General features: G+C 45.9%; 2 long non-coding RNA genes across 3 annotated transcripts in view; one reads left to right on the top strand and one right to left on the bottom strand.

Annotated features, from left to right (window-relative positions):
- Positions 1-6,744: 6,744 nt before the first annotated feature.
- Positions 6,745-19,425, top strand: part of LOC136610690 (uncharacterized) — a 70,450-nt gene continuing 57,769 nt past the window's right edge. Inside the window, exon 1 of one of the 2 annotated variants that reach the window (XR_010790147.1) lies at positions 6,745-6,802. This is a non-coding gene — a long non-coding RNA (uncharacterized lncRNA). Of the gene's footprint in view, positions 6,803-10,114; positions 10,164-19,425 lie in introns of those variants that run through there. The other variant, XR_010790148.1, reaches the window with a different exon arrangement.
- On the bottom strand, positions 6,832-11,261 carry LOC136610691 (uncharacterized). The gene is made up of 3 exons (XR_010790149.1): positions 11,206-11,261; positions 7,743-7,926; positions 6,832-6,899 (listed from the first exon to the last, which is right to left on the bottom strand). It is a non-coding gene; the product is annotated as an uncharacterized lncRNA (long non-coding RNA).

Below are 19,425 nucleotides of genomic sequence, written 5' to 3'. Positions count from 1 at the left end.
ACTTCATGTTAGGATGCCTTTCTCGTGACCCTCGCGTTACACGCATTCTGGCCACTACGGATTACTGGGTGTACACACTGCTCGACCCACGGTATAAGGAGAACCTTTCCACTCTCATACCCGAAGAGGAAAGGGGTTCGAGAGTGATGCTATACCACAGGACCCTGGCGGACAAACTGATGGTAACATTCCCATCCGACAGCGCTAGTGGCAGAAGGTGCAGTTCCGAGGGCCAGGTAGCAGGGGAGGCGCAGAGATCAGGCAGCATGTACAGCGCAGGCAGGGGAACATTCTCCAAGGCCTTTGCCAGCTTTATGGCTCCCCAGCAAGACTGTGTCACCGCTCCCCAGTCAAGGCTGAGTTGGCGGGAGCACTGTAAAAGGATGGTGAGGGAGTACGTAGCCGATCGCACGACCGTCCTCCGTGACGCCTCTGCCCCCTACAACTACTGGGTGTCGAAGCTGGACACGTGGCCTGAACTAGCGCTGTATGCCCTGGAGGTGCTTGCTTGTCCTGCGGCTAGTGTCTTGTCAGAGAGGGTGTTTAGTGCGGCTGGGGGAATCATCACGGATAAGCGTACCCGCCTGTCAACCGACAGTGCCGACAGGCTTACACTCATCAAGATGAACAAAGCCTGGATTTCCCCAGACTTTTCTTCTCCACCAGCGGACAGCAGCGATACCTAAGCAATACGTAGGCTGCATCCGCGGATGAAAGCATCGTTCTCTATCACCATCAAAAACGGGGACCTTTTTGCTTCATCAATCTGTGTATTCTATTCATCCTCCTCCTCCTGCTCCTCCTCCTGAAACCTCACGTAATCATGCCGAACGGGCAATTTTTCTTAGGCCCACAAGGCTCAGTCATATAATTTTTGTAAACAATTTTTATATGTTTCAATGCTCATTAAAGCGTTGAAACTTTCACCTCAACCAATTTTTATTTTAACTGGGCTGCCTCCAGGCCTAGTTACCAATTAAGCCACATTAACCAAAGCGATTAATGGGTTTCACCTGCCCTCTTGGTTGGGCATGGGCAATTTTTCTGAGGTACATTAGTACTGTTGGTACACCAATTTTTTGGGGCCCTCGCCTACAGTGTAATCCAATTAATTTTTTGCCGACCTGCATTAAAGCTGACGTTACATCAGCTGTGATGGGCAATGCAATGGGATATATTTATGTACTGCCGGTGGCTTCCTGGCACCCACCCATGCTGTGGGTCCACAGGGAGTTGTAACTGCATGTGTCCACTTCTAAAGAACCCCAGTCTGACTGGGGCATGCAGTGTGGGTCGAAGCCCACCTGCATTTAATCGGACGTTACCTCAGCTGTGATGGGCACTGCAATGGGATACATTTATGTACAGCCGGTGGGTTCCAGGGAGCCACCCATGCTGTGGGTGCACACGGAATTCCCATTGCGGAGTTGTACCTGCCTGTGGCTATTTATAAAAAACCGCGGTCTGACTGGGGCATGCAGACACCTTGACAGAATGAATAGTGTGTGGCACATAGGTTCCCCATTGCTATGCCCACGTGTGCAGCTCCTGATGGCGGTGGCACAGGATTATATTTCTCATTGCTTCTGTACAGCATTGTGGGCTATCGCCCCGCCCCTTTTAAAGAGGGTCGCTCCCTAGCCGTGCCAACCCTCTGCAGTGTGTGCCTGCGGTTCCATCTCATGGCAGACGCACTTATAAATAGACATGAGGGTGGTGTGGCATGAGTGCAGCTGAAGGCTGCGCAGGGACACTTTGGTGTGCGCTGTGGACACTGGGTCGTGCAGGGGGGTTGGGCAGCATGTAACCCAGGAGAAGTGGCAGCGGAGTGTCATGCAGGCAGTGATTGTGCTTTGTTGGAGGTAGTGTGGTGCTTAGCTAAGGTATGCATTGCTAATGAGGGCTTTTCAGAAGTAAAAGTTGTTGGGAGGGGTGGGCCCACTCTTGCCGCTATTGTGGCTTAATAGTGGGACCTAGGAACTTGAGATGCAGCCCAACATGTAGCCCCTCGCCTGCCCTATCCGTTGCTGTGCCGTTCCCATCACTTTCTTGAATTGCCCAGATTTTCACAAATGAAAACCTTAGCGAGCATCGGCGATATACAAAAATGCTCGGGTCGCCCATTGACTTCAATGGGGTTCGTTACTCGAAACGAACCCTCGAGCATTGCGGTAATTTCGTCCCGAGTAACGAGCACCCGAGCATTTTGGTGCTCACTCATCTCTAATCACTGACATCAAGCATACCAATTTGCTTCAGTTCTAAATGTGCTACATATCACTTCTCTGAAACATCAGGTGCTTGTTGCGTCCTCACGTGCATCATAAATATCACATTTACAATTCCTTTCTTATTTAGCAGCAGCAAGACAACTATATGACATCTGCAGCACCCCAACAACTCTGCATTTTTGGTTATACATCCTTTCACCCAAAAGGATCAAGTTCATGCTGCCTGAACCACAAGCAGCATGAACTCAGGGCAGAGAAGCCTATTGCCCCTATGAGTAATGGTAATGCCATTGTACTTGCAATTGTGTTTAGTAATGTTCACTAGTGGATTTTATTGAGTACACTATGTAGTTGTCTTCATTTTTAAAGGGCAACCCTTATGAGAGAAGTTACCAAACCAAATCCAATGTTACAAGCACATCACATATCTTTGCAAGCTCTGATGTGGCACAGTAAAATAGATCATATGAGTGGTCAGGCTTCTGACCCTCTAAGCGGTAACTTCATTTATTATCAGAGCTGATAAGCCAAAGACAAGGTATATTAATATTGAAGCCTGTAATCAACATGGTAGAGCAAAAAAAGGAGTAGCAAAAACGGGTAAGAACACACTGTGTTTGTGCACCATGTTTAACGTAAACAACAGGAAAAGCTCCATGTGTATATAATAAGCAGGCATACTTACTGTACTTTTTTTGCCTACAGGTCATGCTCATTTGCATGCGGAAAACAGGGCCACACTGATTGAAATGGCTAATTCATCTAATCAGTTCCAGATGTGTACTTTTTCCAGTGGAATTACGCAGCGTATTACGCATCACCTTGCATATTGCATGCACATTTGCACAGCCCAGTTGACTTCTATGGAGAAAAGTGGAGCATGCTATGTTTTTTTTGCATGCACAAAATACGGAAATGTGAACGAGCCCATTGAAATCAATGGGTTCTACTCTCTGCATATTGTGCGCAAATACATCCTTGTGATGCTGGCCTTAGGCTTCATGTCCACGGGTGGGTCGCATTTCGCATGCGGGTGCCTGCAGCAGAATCCCACCCTGACCACCGCCGAGGACACATAAATATCTGTCCGGATCCCGTACGGGTTTCCTGCGTCCCGTCCGGATCTTCTTTCTTTATCACTGCAGATGTGTGTGGAAGCGCCGTCCGGTGCGCTGTGTGCATGCACAGCACAATCTTTTTGAACTCCTGTTTGGCCAAGGATCGGACAGCTTCCATTGACTTAAACAGAAGCTGTCCGTGCAGGATCTGCAGCAAAATGTATGCTGCGATTTGTTTTCGGGACCGAAAGGTCTGCAAAACAAATTTGCATACTTTAAAGCATTTGTGGATGCCCATGTATTTCTATGGGCGTCTTGATTTGCGGATTCCGGAAATCAGATCCGCCCATGGACATTGGGTCTTAGGAAAAGGCTTTTTTGTGTTTTTTTATTCCACTCTTGACTTTGTTTTGAAAAAATGTTTCAAAAATTGCATGAAAGCTTTAGGCCTCATGTCCACGGGGAAAATCAGGCCCGCCGTGAATTCTCCATGGAGAATCCTGCAGCGGGTCCCTCCTTGAGGCTAAAATAAGATTAAACTCACCTGTTCGGACGCTGTGGATCTTCTTTCTTCGGCCCGGCGGATGTGCTCGGCACGTGGGCAGCGTGCCGCACGCATGCGCCGGGCACTCCACTTTTTTTTAACTCCTCTCCCGCGCTACTGTGCTGGAGAGCAGAAATTCAGGTACGGGTGTTCTGCGGATCCGGACGGCTTCCATAGGCCTCAATAGAAGCCTGCGGGAGCTGTCCCAGCGGGAGACCCCCACTAAATTGGAGCATGCCGCGGGTGTTTTCCCGCAGATGCAATCCGTGCCTGACGGGAAAATGACATCTGCAGGTATTTAACTACCTGTGGGTGTCCTATGCATCCCTATGGGGCGCAGATCACGCTGCGGGAAAAACGCTGCGGATTTAAAATCCTTTTTTACCCGTGGACATGAGGCCTTAATGTATGATCTACAGTATGTGTAAAAGAAAACTGGCCTACAGGTGGCTTATGGCTTTAAAAAACATAAATTTTGCACCAACATTGCTTTGTCTAAAACTGCATTTACCATCATTAAATCAGATCACTACAAATATGTTTGAGAAGTGAGAAACAGAAGGCGAGCTAGAGAAAGAACAGGTAATATCCTGAGTATGCAGACTACATAACACATAAGGCATCATCTAAGGCATTTGATTAGTATAATGTGTTGCCGGTAGTAATAGCAAGCATGTGACCACGACCGAGCATTATGTCCTGGCTTCCCCAGAAACTCAGCATGAGTAAGCAATTTCAGGGAACGGTGTCAACATTCCAGACACGCATTGTAATTTTATATCATTGTGATTTCCAGTACAAATTGGCCATGGCTCACATTCATACTGTGCGTGATCTACTATATATACTTTGTCACTCGTCAACTGTGGCTCTACATTTTTTCCAATCACTGCTCACTAAAGAATTCTATTTATGAGTCCGGTAAAACTATATTTAAATACTGTGAGGTTATTATCGTTTGTCATCCTTCAGTACTTTCAGGGTATTTCCAGGCATACGGTATCATCACTGTTTTATCACATGAGGATACCAGGAAAATATTCATAGAACAAGAGACCAGTGAAAAGTAAAATAATTCATATGACTTGCAGATCCATGCTCTTATTAGAAAGAGTTTATACAGCACTACAACTCACGTGATGTGTTCTCACTTGACACAGATAACAGAGGGTCTCGGTATAGGAGTAGATCTGGGTCACATAGGCTAACTCCCATGGGGCAAAGTTGCTGTAGATTTTCTGCAATGGAAAATGCATCTCATTTGATGCAGATTTTGACACAGATTTTGTTTCGGATTTCCCCACCTAATTAGAAAAGACCTGAATTTGACAACAGAAGATCAGCCAAGTTAGACCACCAATAACTGATGACAACAGATAAGTGAGAAGACCTCAAGAATGAGAAACAGACCTCGGTCCAGGCTTGAGTGGGTTTGCATGGAAGGCGGGTTGAGTTTGCCTGCGGCCTCACGGTAGCCTGGAAGAATTGGGACAATTTCTGTGAGTGTGGCCAGCTGTGAGGCAGGAACGGGCAGAAGCTTCTCTGCAACGTGCCCATTCTGGGGTGCACTGGAACCCATTTGAGAGAGACCAGAGGGCATCTACCTGTGTCATAGACTTGTGTGGCGCAGAGTGTGAGCTCTTGCCAATGACCTGAAGGTTGAAAGTTCAATCCCCACTTGATTCAGGTAGCCGGCTCAAGTTTGACTCAGCCCTCCATCCTTCTGAGGTCGGTAAAATGAGAACCCAGCTTGTTGGGGTGGTGGTGGTGGTGGTGGGTGGGGGGTAATAAATAATAATTACCTCAATACGCTGCGGAATAAGTTGGCGCTATACAAATACCAAGATTTATTTATTTATATCACTCCTGCAATGGGTAATTCCCCCTAGGGAGTAGATCTGTCTAGTCACTGCTAGCATCCTCTTTATGATGCTGCTGTAAATAAGTTAGCCTTTGTGGCTTTGAGGGTGCATTCACACGAGCATAGGCGTTTTTTCGTTCGCACGTGCGCAGCGTATAATCGCCGGAAAGAACGTTTTTCGCCGATCATGACCAGAGCTAGAAAGCGTTTTTTCGTTTGTTCCTACTTTTCAAACGATCTTTTCGGCCATCGAATATACGTCGGCATGTATTTCGGTCGCGTATGTTCGGTTTTCTGCGGGTTGCCGTTTTTACGTGCCGTAAAATCGCCCATGTGAACGAATACATTCGAAACCATCGCCTCAGATGGTCACGTATATACGTTTGGTCGCAAAAACGCGCCATTTATGCGCTCGTGTGAACGCACCCTAAGACATATTTTCCTATGAACTGTACCTGTTGCTGCAACATTTTAAGTGTGGTATCCTGCCATATAGTGAAAGCTTGTAAGGATGTACAGTAAAAAAGTTTTTTTGAGGGCTACAAAATTGAACTTTGCCTCTACTCACCTTATTTCCGTCCCATCCGCAACAACCTGCATTTCAATATGAGACTGCTTAGTGCTATATTTATTTATTTGTTTCTGCTTGCACATTTACAGTATATGTGATTGTCGTCTTATTCTGTATACAGTTTATGATGGCTCTTTGCTGCAGGTCATCTAGGCAACAGATTGCAAGGCTTCTTTTTTTGTCAGCTACAGGAGTGATATGGATATCAGTAAGGGCCCAGTAAAGCCTAGTGTGTGCTGATGCCAGTATGCTGGAAGGATAATTAGGAGGAGATAAAAGCAATGGGAAATTGTGGATGGTCCATGTGTGGTATCTAGTAGAACTTTTGTTGGCCTATGAGATAGTTAGACCTGAGGCCTGTTCTCTCGGAAGTTAGCAGTGAGCTAGAAGCTGAAAAAAGCCTGTTCATTGGGAGAAGTGGTGGCGCACTGAAAGCTGATGAGTTGGCAGTGGGCAGGAGGCCAGCAGGTATGACGCAAGGTTTGAGAAGCAGCCGTGCAGAGGGTCGCCTGGTATGCTTGAAAGAGTCACTAAGAGGTGAGTAGTTTGGCTGCTTCGCTTAGTGAGCTCTGAGACTGCCGGCCGATGAGCTACCAGGGTCTCTGCTTGTTAGTCTGGAGCCAAGAAAGAATCGCTGTGGAAGACAAAAATTGCGCAATTCTGGTGTTGTTTATTTTTTTCTGATGTTTACTGTGTGGGATAAATAAAGTGTAACTTTAATAGATCAGACTTTAATGGATGCGGCGATGCTAAATATGCTTTAATTTCTTTTTATTGTTATTAATATGGAGACAAGTTTTTTTTTACTATTACTTCCTTTATTTTTTTCAGTAATGAAAAAAAACCCCTCTTCAGTACATTATATGCTACATTAAATAGTACCAGTTAAAAAATACAACTCGTCCTGCAGAAAACAAGCCCCAAGACAGCGACGTCGACAGAAAAGTAAAAGAGTTATTTATGAAAGTTGGGAAAAGGAAGTAAAAAAAGGCAGTGTCTTTAAGGGGTTAAGGTTGTTTTATTGCAGGTCTTTTTGGTACTTTTTGTCTTCTACTAGCGGTAGTGATTTTCCAGTAGACACAATTATACTGTATATTTTAATCTCTCTTATTCAGAAATTGCATTTGTAGAACCCTAGGCATAAGTACAGACCAGTTCTGAAATTCTCTAATTGATGCTGTTATGACAACCAGCACATATGCTATGCAGAATACTCTGGTCACATGGCCTAGTTTCCTTAGGCTAATTAATTTTAGCAATTATGACCACATGCCAGCTGCTGAATGAGTTGGTGGCCTTGTTAGATTAGCCTAGAGTGATTGTTTTGCGTTGCTTTTATGCCCAAGCAATATAATATAATTACAACCAAATTTATTACTTAGGCCATGTTCCCACCTGTTACGTAGCACTTAAAGGAGTTGTCCACTTTCTGAATATTTTTCAAAATGTGCTGAAAACCACGTAATAGGTCACTAACCAATATAATCTGATTAGTTTATCTGCACTGATTTCTTCATTTGTAAAGACAAAGTAATGATCAGGGCCGCAACTCTGTCCTTCCGGTGTCAGGTTCAGCCTGGCCCCATACTAACGCCAGGCTCCTGCGCACAGCTTGAAGCCGTTTCCAAGCAATCAGTAGCTCTGTAAGTGTTCGTTGGCAGCTTCACGAAAACAAGACAAGAAAAAAAGGGGAAACATTCAAACACAAGGCGACAAATAAAGTCACACATAATAAGGTTATATATTTCTTACAAGTTGATCACCAGGCTAGTATTGTTGTATAGTGGGGTTGTCTTGATGAGAGCACCCTCTTAAAGGCAACCTGTCTGCCCATTTATGCTGTCCTCTCTGTAATGCTCTAAGTTTGGGTAAGTAGGCCCGTGGTTGGACCAGGACAGTCGCATAAATGCACCTGAAATATACTTTGTGAAACTTGCTTTAGGTCGTCTTCACATGAGCATAAGTGCAATTGTGCTTGCCTTAGTGCAACTTTTTTGCGCTATGAACGAGGCTCTTTTGCACGTATGTTGGCCTATTTTACTGTACTTTTTCTACCCATAGTGCATGTATTTTTGTATGCGGGACACAAACACACACAGATTTAAATGGCTAATTTGTCTAATGAGTTCCTAATGTGTTCACGCATCTCCATGCGTATTGCGCACATATTCGACATTTGCACACTCCTCATTGACTTCTACAGGGACCTTTGGTGCGCAAATATGCAGAAATATAGAGCTTGTTCTATCTTTTATGCACAGCCGAAATGCGAGCGCCAAAATATGCGCATGTGAACGAACCCAGTGACATCAATGGGTCCAAACATGAAGCCGGCCTTACTTTGCAGAAAAAGCTGTGAATTAGCAGTAGGTGGGCAGGGGAAGTCTCATCAATACACTGAACTGCTGTCTCACAGTGCTGCCATTGTACTGCAAGGGATAACCCGTAAGTTCTAAAAAATAGCAGCATATTGCCACGTCAGTGACAGAACGTATAAATCAGCATCTGTCACTACAGTAGGTGACCCTCAGAGAGGGCACCATAAATGGTCTGACAAGGCCTCATTCACATGTGCATAGTATAGAGAACTTATACCCCACTGATTTGTATTGGGGTATTCAGACATGCTTTTTTCATGCACATATTTGCCGCACGTGAAATAAATTGCAGCACGTCCTATTTTGGTTCATATTAAATTGCCCATTAAAGTCAATTGGATCGTGTAAATATGCACGCATCATGCGTATTCTCTAGGTATTTACACGTGAAAGCAGGAGAAATCAATGGGGTCTCCTTGAAAAACGCAATGAATAAGTGTCCAAAAAATACATAAAAAGGTCGAAGTAAGCAGGAAAGACACACAGTTTCAGTCCATGAAAACGCTACGTATTTCATGAACCAAAACCGTAGGTGCCCATGTGAATGAGCACTTAAAAGCATTATCTGGCTGTGTAACTCAATGGTCATGGTGAGGTAGACTTACAGTATTTAGCGCAGCTTCACACAAGCTTTTGCGCAAAAACGCACTGTATTTGCGCATCAATGAGGTTGATTTGTACACGTTTATGCACATAGTACTGTACTTTTTGCGCACACAGGGCCAGTTCACACGTGAGTGTGACACACCCATTCTGTGGATTAAAATTCTATTTAGCCTAATGAAAGGAGTGTGCAAAATACGTTTATGTGAATGAACCCATTGAAATCATGGTGAGGGCCAACATCCCACTTCCTGGACCCTGACCCTACCTGTTCTTTATAGCAACAATATGTAGTGTAGGAGAGGTGGCTGTCAGGATTAGCGGATGTGGATCCACTGAGCCACAGACTAGTTATGGCTTTGGGCCAATTCCTGGGACAACACCTGTGGTTTCCCAGTCTTTATTCTGTAGCCTCACCAGTTAAGATTTGGGCTTCGCTGGAGGCTGTTGTTTAAGAAGTGATCCCAGTACTGTCGTGACTGATGCTACTTAAGGCCTAGGTGCAGTACCTGAGGGTGTGAATAGGAGTGTAGTCAAACAGCACAAGGAACAAAGCCAGAGGTTGGGTCATAGAGAACAGTTTTAATACAGAATTCAGGGCAGACAGTAAACAAAGACGTAGTCAGATTGATGTGCTGGGGTCAGGGTGAAGTCAGACCAAACTTGAGAGCACACCTTGAGACAGACTAAAAAGACCCTGATACTCAGGCACTCTTCCCAGTGGGAGGATGCCTCATATACCCAGAGATCACAAATCACTGATGAGGGGCCAAGAGATAGGTGCACACTGGCCCTTTAAGAGGATAGATGGGAGTGCCTATCATGCCATCTGGACAGCAGCCACGGACAATGCAGGCACTAGGAACCACCATCTGCCAAGAGGAGGACCTGAGTGTGTTACATTGTCACCGAGAGAGGTAAGCTAGTGGCAAAGACCCTACTTTGTAACAATTGCCATCTTCACTCAAGTCTATGGGAGTTACATAGACAGACAGGCCAACAACTTCCTTCAGTGGAGATAACCACATGCCTGACTGAAGCTCGGAGTTGATGATTCCTGCTATGACAGTCGGAGGAAGTAACAAGCAATTAAGGAAGGGCAGAGTTCTGTGTTTCCCACCATGTCAGCATCGTACCCCCAGGGATCATCTATCAGATAACTGAGACTTAGGACATCTAGATATTAGGAAGGAAAGTGACTTCTAGGAATGTGTGTGTGTAACATAGTGGAATTGGAAGAAAATTATCAAAAGTGTTATCCCTAAGATTGTCAACGTACCTTATGCTTGGAAAATCAAAGTTGGATTATGTGACTAAAGAAAAACCGTGTACTTCCAGTTAGAAAACTATCTTTCTGGCTATGGACTCCTTTATTTAAATCAAGTGACCGATCTCTCAAGAAGAGGTACTGGCATCACATGACATATTAGTTGGGAAATGCTACCACCGTTTACTTCTGCTTGTTTCTGCGCTGTGCGCGACCGAGCGGGTCCATTTTCCGCCATTGTTAGGGAAGATCTCAGAGCCAGCCGTAACAACCAACTTAGTTCCCATGGTCTTCCCCACGATGGCAAGCCTCCGCTCGGACGCCAAAACTCCCTTACTCCTCACAGAAAAACTGGTTCCCCCATCCATGTGTGATTCTTAGAAATTGATTAGAAGAACCTGTCTAGGCAGGATGGGTAGGTGGTGGAGGACCCCCAAACCTCTAAGGTGATAAGTACCCTGGAGCATAAGTCTGACCTATAATTTGGCATTGAATAAGAACAGCAAAGCAGTTCTAGAGGATGAAGTAAAAATTCTGCACACTGGGCAAAACAGGAAAATACATTTTATCTTGTTTATGAGTTACTTTACTTGCTAAACAAACTTTTATTAAAGCAGTTTTCTGAGAACCCTAAACATTGGTAGCAGTGGGAGAACACATAAGTTATTTAAAACAAAAACTTCTATACTTACTTCTTGCTTGCCACACTACTCCCCTGCCGCTGCTGTCATCCTTCACTCTCTGTTTACATCGGCTGCAGCTGTGCCGTAGATTGTTTACACACGTGACTGCTGCAGCCAATGAATAAGGTCCCGTTAACCTGTGTTGGAGCTTCTACATTAGAAGCCTGTGTGACCGGTTTTTGGGATGTCATTAGTCCTGTGTGGCCGGGTGATGTCACCTGTAAGATGCCTCAGTGCTGGACTTCCGAAACGGCCTAATCCCTATTATGGTTGTTCACTTTAAGTCTGGGTTTTAAATAAATATTGTATATTTTGGTTACCCCATCTGCTGCATAGTGAACTGTATTTTCTGCATATTATAAAGAGAGATAGTTTACTTTTTAAGTTAAAAGACTGTAGACAAGAACAATCAGTTTACTTTTACTAAAGTTCATGTGGTGTCCTAAAAAGGTTTTGGTCCCATATCCTTTGTGAAAAAACAGGAAAAAGCACAAGAATGTAGAATAGTCATCATTTAACAATCCTAGAAAAACACATGAGAAGGCTGGTTAGCTAGAAAAACAAACATAAGCTTAATGAAGATAGGAAATGTGTGCAGCAAGAGGTTGGAGATGTACTGTAGATGCAGTGTTGATAGCATTGGTGGTTGAAACTAGAATGTGATATGCAATAATGGACATAAAATGACACTGTCAGTATAATGTTATCATTCTATCAGTCTTACAAGAGCTTATAGTATAGAGTACTGTAAAATCAGATGTCAGATAAGTCATAAGGTGGGGTTCACCCAGTGTATTACTACATGTGGTTATCAATGCATCATATTTTCCCCTATTGATGTTGAAGGGGCTGTCCAGGATCAAGGAATGGTGGGAAATTGTATAAAATAATAAAAGTACTTAGCTCTTAGATCCCCAGCCATTCCATTGCTGCTCCAGAGCTCCCTGCCAGTCTTCGCTTACTGTGCTGCACGACCGACATCGGGTCCACATGTGCCATTGTTCAATGGGAACTACAAGAAGTCGGCCACCCCTATTTTAAAGAAGTCTTAAAGGAGTTTTCTCATTGAAAAAAACCCGAAGTTGGCCCAGTGATCAGTTATTATTATTGGGGGACAATCCTTTCAAATTTGTGCCATATTGAAAGCCTATACACAACTCTATACACACTTCAAACCCTGTTGTCAATACTTTTTAAAAATGCAGCATCACCTTTTTTTTTTTTCATTTTTGCCACCTTATTGCTATTTTTTTCCATTGGGCAAATATTGATCAGTATTTACTATTTATCCAGCAGAAAATAAAATAAACAGAGACGAATACAGATCAAATATTGATGAACTACTGATGGCGTACCATATAATACATTGTATTACGGATGCGTATTACAGACAAGTTACAATTTGCTTGTAATATGTTAGAAATGCTGCATCAAGCCATTATTTCAGTGATGCCACTTGTGTATCAACTAACCAGATGCTTAGCGCTCGCTAGAAGCTGCCGGGTGTCGGGGCACAAGATGAGTGCTTTATCCGCTGTGGATACGTAATTGATTTAGAGTCAAAATCTGCACCAATAGCACTGATTTTGACTGTGTTTTAGGGCGGATTCAGACGACCGTGGTTTTGTCCCCTTATACGGCCGTGATAATCATATAATGGGATAAAACGAAACCACTGATCTCTAAGGGATTTCAGTGGTTTTGTTTTCACCACCCCTTTTCCCAGCCATACAAATCGCATTAAACTACATGCGGGGGAGATCGGACGGCACCTGTCTTCCCGTGTTAATTTTCAAACTCCTGTGTTCTGCGCAGAATTTGAACTGCAAAGGGCAAGACATTCCCCTCATTAAGGCGCAACAACGTTCCGTGCTGCCAAGCTTATTTGTGCCTACGGCAGTCCGAATGACCCTTTGGATGCATAAATGCTCCGGACTGTGCAGTAGAATTTCCATGTGCAGATAGTGGGCTTGATAGTCTGCCTGCCGGGTCCCTGCACAGTATGATGTTATGCCATAGCATTACGTCATACTGCAGGACAGGGTTGTTTGTATCTTGCGATGTTCATAACTCGAATGTTTGGAAGTAGGGGACTATCTGTACTGTTGTGTGAAACTGGCCTAATAATGAGGACAGACGAGCATGTTACGCAATACGATCACTTCTGCGCATTTTTTCTGCACAGTGAACAAGTATATTTTGTGCTCATACCTGCACATATATGGAGCAGTTTCATGCAGGCACTGCTCATTCACACAGGCAGGGGAATCATCCCATCCTGATCTAAATGGCTAATTAGTTGATCGCGGCTGCGTGCGGCATTCAGTGCATAGCCACATTGGCAGACCTCTATGGGGCTATTGGTGCACAAATGTACAAGATACAGCAGTGCCTTTTTTTTTTCGCTAAAAAAAATGTGAGAACGAACCCATTGAGATCAAAATCAAAAACGCGGAGTATCACATTCATCTGTTTAAGCCCTGGGTGTTACCCAAGAGTGATGTTCCTTCTCTGAAATTAGTATCTGGCACTACCTGTACAAGAAAGCCCACAGGCACTCTGGAAGCTATTTTGTGTGAGCTGATTATTCTGTATATTGTAAATGCACATCCGTTAATTCCTTTGTGTAAAAAACACAATATTATATTGATTCATAACAAGAATCCATAAAAGGGAATTTACAAAAACTGTTTTGCACCTTTTTATTCCCTTAGTCACCACAATATTGTTAGGTGCTCTACATTTCTGCATTACACATCCGTGTTCCTTTTGTAACATCCATTATGGTAGCAAACAACAAGCGTGAATGGCTGAATATATATTTTCCAGGTGACCTTATTAGAGAAAAACAGGAAAAGTGATGATTCTGTGTGCTTTAATAAAACTGCTGTTTGCTTTATGAGTCTCCTCTGGGATTAAGGGAATTACATAACTATATTATAGGAAGTTAGAGGAGGTCATCTACTCCATGGTATGCCATTGTTTTCATTGCGCTTCACAACTTTACTTCCACTACTCTCTTCCTGTCAACAGGCTCTTGTTTGGAGTAACTGGTTACATTTTTAAGTTCAAAAGAAATTCTTCCTGTACGATTCTGAGAATTTGATTGTTTGAAAACAACAAGTCTGCAATATTTTCTAGTTCTGAATTATTGGAAATTTAGCAATTAATTGTGGATGAAAAGTATAATAAATATATATATGTGGCAAGCTGAGAGATAAATAAATGATATAGTTAACCAACTATTAGGCCTCATGTCCACGGGGAAAAGAAGAATTAAAATCTGCAGCGGATCCGCGCCCCATTGGAATGCATTGACCACCCGCGGGTAGATAAATACCCGCGGATGGTCAATAAAAGTGAATTTAAAAAATTCTGGAGCATGAAAAAAAATGGACATGCTCCATTTAGGTGCGGGTCTCCCGCGGGTACGGCTCCCGCAGGCTTCTATTGAAGCCTATGGAAGCCGTCCGGATCCGCGCCTGAATTAAACTCACCTGCTCCAGGCGATGCAGATCTTCCTTCCTTCGCGGCAGGATCTTCTTTCTTCGGCCCGGCGGATGTGCCGGGCCGAAGAAAGAAGATCCGGCCGCAAAGAAGGGAAGACACGCACGGCCCGCAGCAGGTGAGATTATTCTTATTTTAATGCCTAATGTCCGCGGGGCAGGAGGGACCCGCTACGGATTCTACATGGAGAATCCGTAGCAGGCCGGATTTTCCCTGTGGACATGAGGCCTTAGTCTAGCTTTTTCCAATTTTCCCATGTAAACAGGTTAAATATACCAGTAGTTTAAAGTGTACCTTCCTATATATGAAAAATGTGATTAATGATTTTCAGTCCCTTTATAAGCTTATGTTAGAGTATATGCAATCTGGTAACTGTGGAAAATGTCTACTTGCTATTTGTTTTGCTCAGTATTTATTGATTGGCTATATTTTAGCTATGCTTCATTAGGGCAGAGATGTGTTATATGACTGCAGCCAGTAGCATATTAAGATGGAAAGGTAGAAGAGACTGCTTTGCTTTTCTATGGTAGACAGCAGTGTAGCTGTTCTGGTAGGAGTCCATAATAACTACTACTACCAGACCCTCTACGTCCTAAGCCAGTCTTTATATACAGTGCTGCAGAATTGTGTACAGGAAGATGAAGTCATTTTTCATTGCTCACTGATTTTCTACAGACGTGTGGCTTCTAGAAGTGGAGAAATACAGAACACGGTTGGCAGAGTTCAGAGCTATGATTGAGGACACAAAACTGTAGCTCTGAGCAATATGGTTTACATTATGTGGTACTAAAGTATACCATGGCTGGCTTTTTGGGACAGCATAGCTGTGCCTAGTGTGATTTTGAGCCCTGAGGACGATATTATGGACAATATGGTTGTAGACACTAGCTTATGGAGAACTATGACTGTGGGGATTATGTCTGATTTATGTGATAGTATTTTTTGATCAGCTATACTTACTATATATTTGCATTGTAGCATATATAATACACTTGATTGCTAATACACTGCTCAGTATGTCTGCTGCTTCTGCTTGTCTGCTGCAAAGAGCTAGAGAAGAATAGATCCTGATTCTCTACGTGTGCACTGTATGGGAGATGTTGTAGCAGCTAGTCTCCACCCACTAGATCATGGGCCACTGACAATTACAAATTGAGCCTACAGGGGGGATAAAAGGTAAAAAATGCAGGCTATTGCATGTAATTTATATAATTTATAGAGATGAGCGAACGTACTCGTCCGAGCTTGATGCTCGGGCGAATATTAGCGTGTTCGGGATGCTTGTTACTCGTAACGAGCACCACGCGGTGTTCAGGTTACTTTCACTTTCCTCTCTGAGACGTTAGCGCGCTTTTCTGGCCAATTGAAAGACAGGGAAGGCATTACAACTTCCCCCTGTGACGTTCAAGCCCTATACCACCCCCCTGCTGTGAGTGGCTGGGGCGATCAGATGTCACCCGAGTATAAAAGTCGGCCCCTCCCGCGGCTCGCCTCAGATGCCGTGTGAGTTAGCTGAGGGAAAGTGCTGTTCTATTGGAGTTGCTGTAGGGAAAGAATTTGTAGTGAGTGTAGGCTTCAAGAACCCCAACGGTCCTTCTTAGGGCCACATCTACGTGTGTGCAGGCTGCTGTTAGCAGTGGAGAATTTTTTTTTCTTTCTCAAAATCGGCAGTGCAGAGCATTGCAGCCGGCATTAGGGACAGAAGTGGTGCTTAGGCAGGGAGAGTGTTAGGAGTGAGTGTAGCCTTCAAGAACCTCAACGGTCCTTTCTAGGGCCACATTTAACTGTGTGGAGTACTGTGCAGGCTGCTGTTAGCTGTGTTGCTTTTTTTTTTTCTTCTGAAAATCGGCGGTGCAGAGCATTGCACCCAGCATTGATACTACAGGCACAGAATTGTGTAGGCAGGGCCACAACACAGTTATTAGTCATTGAATAGGTACAGTGGGCCTATCCTTTTAAACAAAAGGGAAAAAAGTATATTTGCCCTGCCTCTGTCAGTCCTAAGGGCTCTGTGTACGTGTGTGCTGCGTGGAGAACGTAAAAAAATCAGACGCAACCAGCTACGGTTGAGTGCAGCCTTGCGCCAATTTCTTTCCTGCCTGGGAAATACCTGCTCTGCCACAGTTAATAACTCTGCAACAGTAAAGTTCTGTGACACTTTTGCAGGGCCGCAACACAGTGTCAGTTATTAAACTTATTATTCAGTGAATAGACGCAGTGGGCCTATCCTTTTAAACAAAAGTGAAAAAAGTATATTTGCCCTGCCTCTGTCAGTCCTAAGGGCTCTGGGTACGTGTGTGCTGCGTGGAGAACGTTAAAAAATCAGACGCAACCAGCTACGGTTGAGTGCAGCCTTGCGCCAATTTCTTTCCTGCCTGGGAAATCAAATCACTGGTAATACAGCATGCTGAGGGGTAGGGGTAGGCCTAGAGGACGTGGACGTGGGCGAGGACGCGGAGGGCCAAGTGAGGGTGTGGGCACAGGCCGAGCTCCTGATCCAGGTGTGTCGCAGCTGACTGCTGCGCGATTAGGAGAGAGGCACGTTTCTGCCGTCCCCACATTCATCGCCCAATTAATGGGTCCACGCGGGAGACCTTTATTAGAAAATGAGCAGTGTGAGCAGGTCCTGTCCTGGATGGCAGAAAGTGCTTCGAGCAACCTATCGTCCAGCCACAGTTCTGCGCCGTCCACTGCTGCAAATCCGAATCCTCTGTCTGCTGCTCCTCCTTCCTCCCAGCCTCCTCACTCCACTACAATGACACATGCTCAGGAGCGGGAAGACTCCCAGGAACTGTTCTCGGGCCCCTGCTCAGATTGGGCAGCAGTGGTTCCTCTCCCACCAGAGGAGTTTATCGTCACTGATGCCCAACCATTGGAAAGTTCCCGGGTTCCGGGGGATGAGGCTGGGGACTTCCGCCAACTGTCTCAAGACCTTTCAGTGGGTGAGGAGGACGATGACGATGAGACACAGTTGTCTTGCAGTGAGATAGTAGTAAGGGCAGTAAGTCCGAGGGAGGAGCACACAGAGGATTCGGAGGAAGAGCAGCAGGACGATGAGGTGACTGACCCCACCTGGTGTGCAACGCCTACACAGGACAGGTCTTCAGAGGGGGAGGCACGGGCAGCAGCAGGGCAGGTTGCAAGAGGCAGTGCGGTGGCCAGGGGTAGAGGCAGGGCCAGACCGAATAATCCACCAACTGTTTCCCAAAGCGCACCCTCGCGCCATGCCACCCTGCAGAGGCCGAGGTGCTCTAAGGTCTGGCAGTTTTTCACCGAGACGCCTGACGACCGACGAACAGTGGTGTGCAACCTTTGTCGCACCAAGATCAGCCGGGGAGCCACCACCAACAGCCTCACCACCACCAGCATGCGCAGACATATGATGGCCAAGCACCCCACAAGGTGGGACGAAGTCCGTTCACCGCCTCCGGTTTGCACCGCTGCCTCTCCCCCTGTGCCCCAACCTGCCACTGAGATACAACCCCCCCTCTCAGGACACAGGCACTACCGTCTCCTGGCCTGCACCCACACCCTCACCTCCGCTGTCCTCGGCCCCATCCAGCAATGTCTCACAGCACAGCGTCCAGCTGTCACTAGCGCAAGCGCAAATACGCCGCCGCGCACCCGCAGTCTCAAGCATTAAACGTGCACATTGCCAAATTGACCAGCCTTTTCCCGATGTGCCGTCCCAGCCCTGCACGACCACGTCTCCCGCAACATTGTACGCGCCCTCACCAATGCGGTTAGTGGCAAGGTCCACTTAACTACGGACACGTGGACAAGCACAGGTGGGCAGGGCCACTACATCTCCCTGACGGCACATTGGGTGAATTTAGTGGAGGCTGGGACAGAGTCAGAGCCTGGGACCGCTCACGTCCTACCCACCCCCAGAATTGCGGGCCCCAGCTTGGTGGTGGTATGTTCGGCAGTGTATGCTTCTTCCACTAAAGCACCCTCCTCCTCCTCAACCTCTGTCTCGCAATCTAGATGTGTCAGCAGCAGCAGGACGTCGCCAGCAGTCGGTGTCGCGCGGCGTGGCAGCACAGCGGTGGGCAAGCGTCAGCAGGCCGTGCTGAAACTACTCAGCTTAGGAGATAGGAGGCACACGGCCCACGAACTGCTGCAGGGTCTGACAGAGCAGACCGACCGTTGGCTTGCGCCGCTGAGCCTCCAACCGGGCATGGTCGTGTGTGACAACGGCCGTAACCTGGTGGCGGCTCTGCAGCTCGGCAGCCTCACGCACGTGCCATGCTTGGCCCACGTCTTTAATTTGGTGGTTCAGCGCTTTCTGAAAAGCTACTGTTACGGCACTCTGCCCCCCGAGCGCCAGTTGGGGTGCCCTGATCTCCTGCACCCCACTGTCCCTGCCTACTTGCCTCGGCCCTGGCTAACCCCAGGCGGACAACTGGGCGGCAGTCCCTGCGCTGGCTAGGGACCTGGCGACTACCTGGATGGAACTACTAACAGGGGACAGAGTGCCGACAGGAGAGGCAGGTGTAACAGACCAACAAAACTACTAGGTGAATCAAGGCTGGAGGTGTAGCTCACAGGCAAACGAAAGGATACTGACAAGCAACTAGGACAGACTAGAATAGACCTGACTAGAGGCTAGCAGAACCAATAACTGGCAGTGAGGGACAAAAGGTTTCAGCAGCGACTTATGGAATACCCTGTGAACCCTCCATGTGGCTGGCAACCCCAGCTCGTAGGCGAGTGGGTTCA

This window comes from Eleutherodactylus coqui, chromosome 2, assembly GCF_035609145.1.
Source record: "Eleutherodactylus coqui strain aEleCoq1 chromosome 2, aEleCoq1.hap1, whole genome shotgun sequence".
NCBI classification, from domain to species: Eukaryota; Metazoa; Chordata; class Amphibia; order Anura; family Eleutherodactylidae; genus Eleutherodactylus; species Eleutherodactylus coqui.
This window is presented reverse-complemented; position numbering and strand designations above follow the sequence as displayed.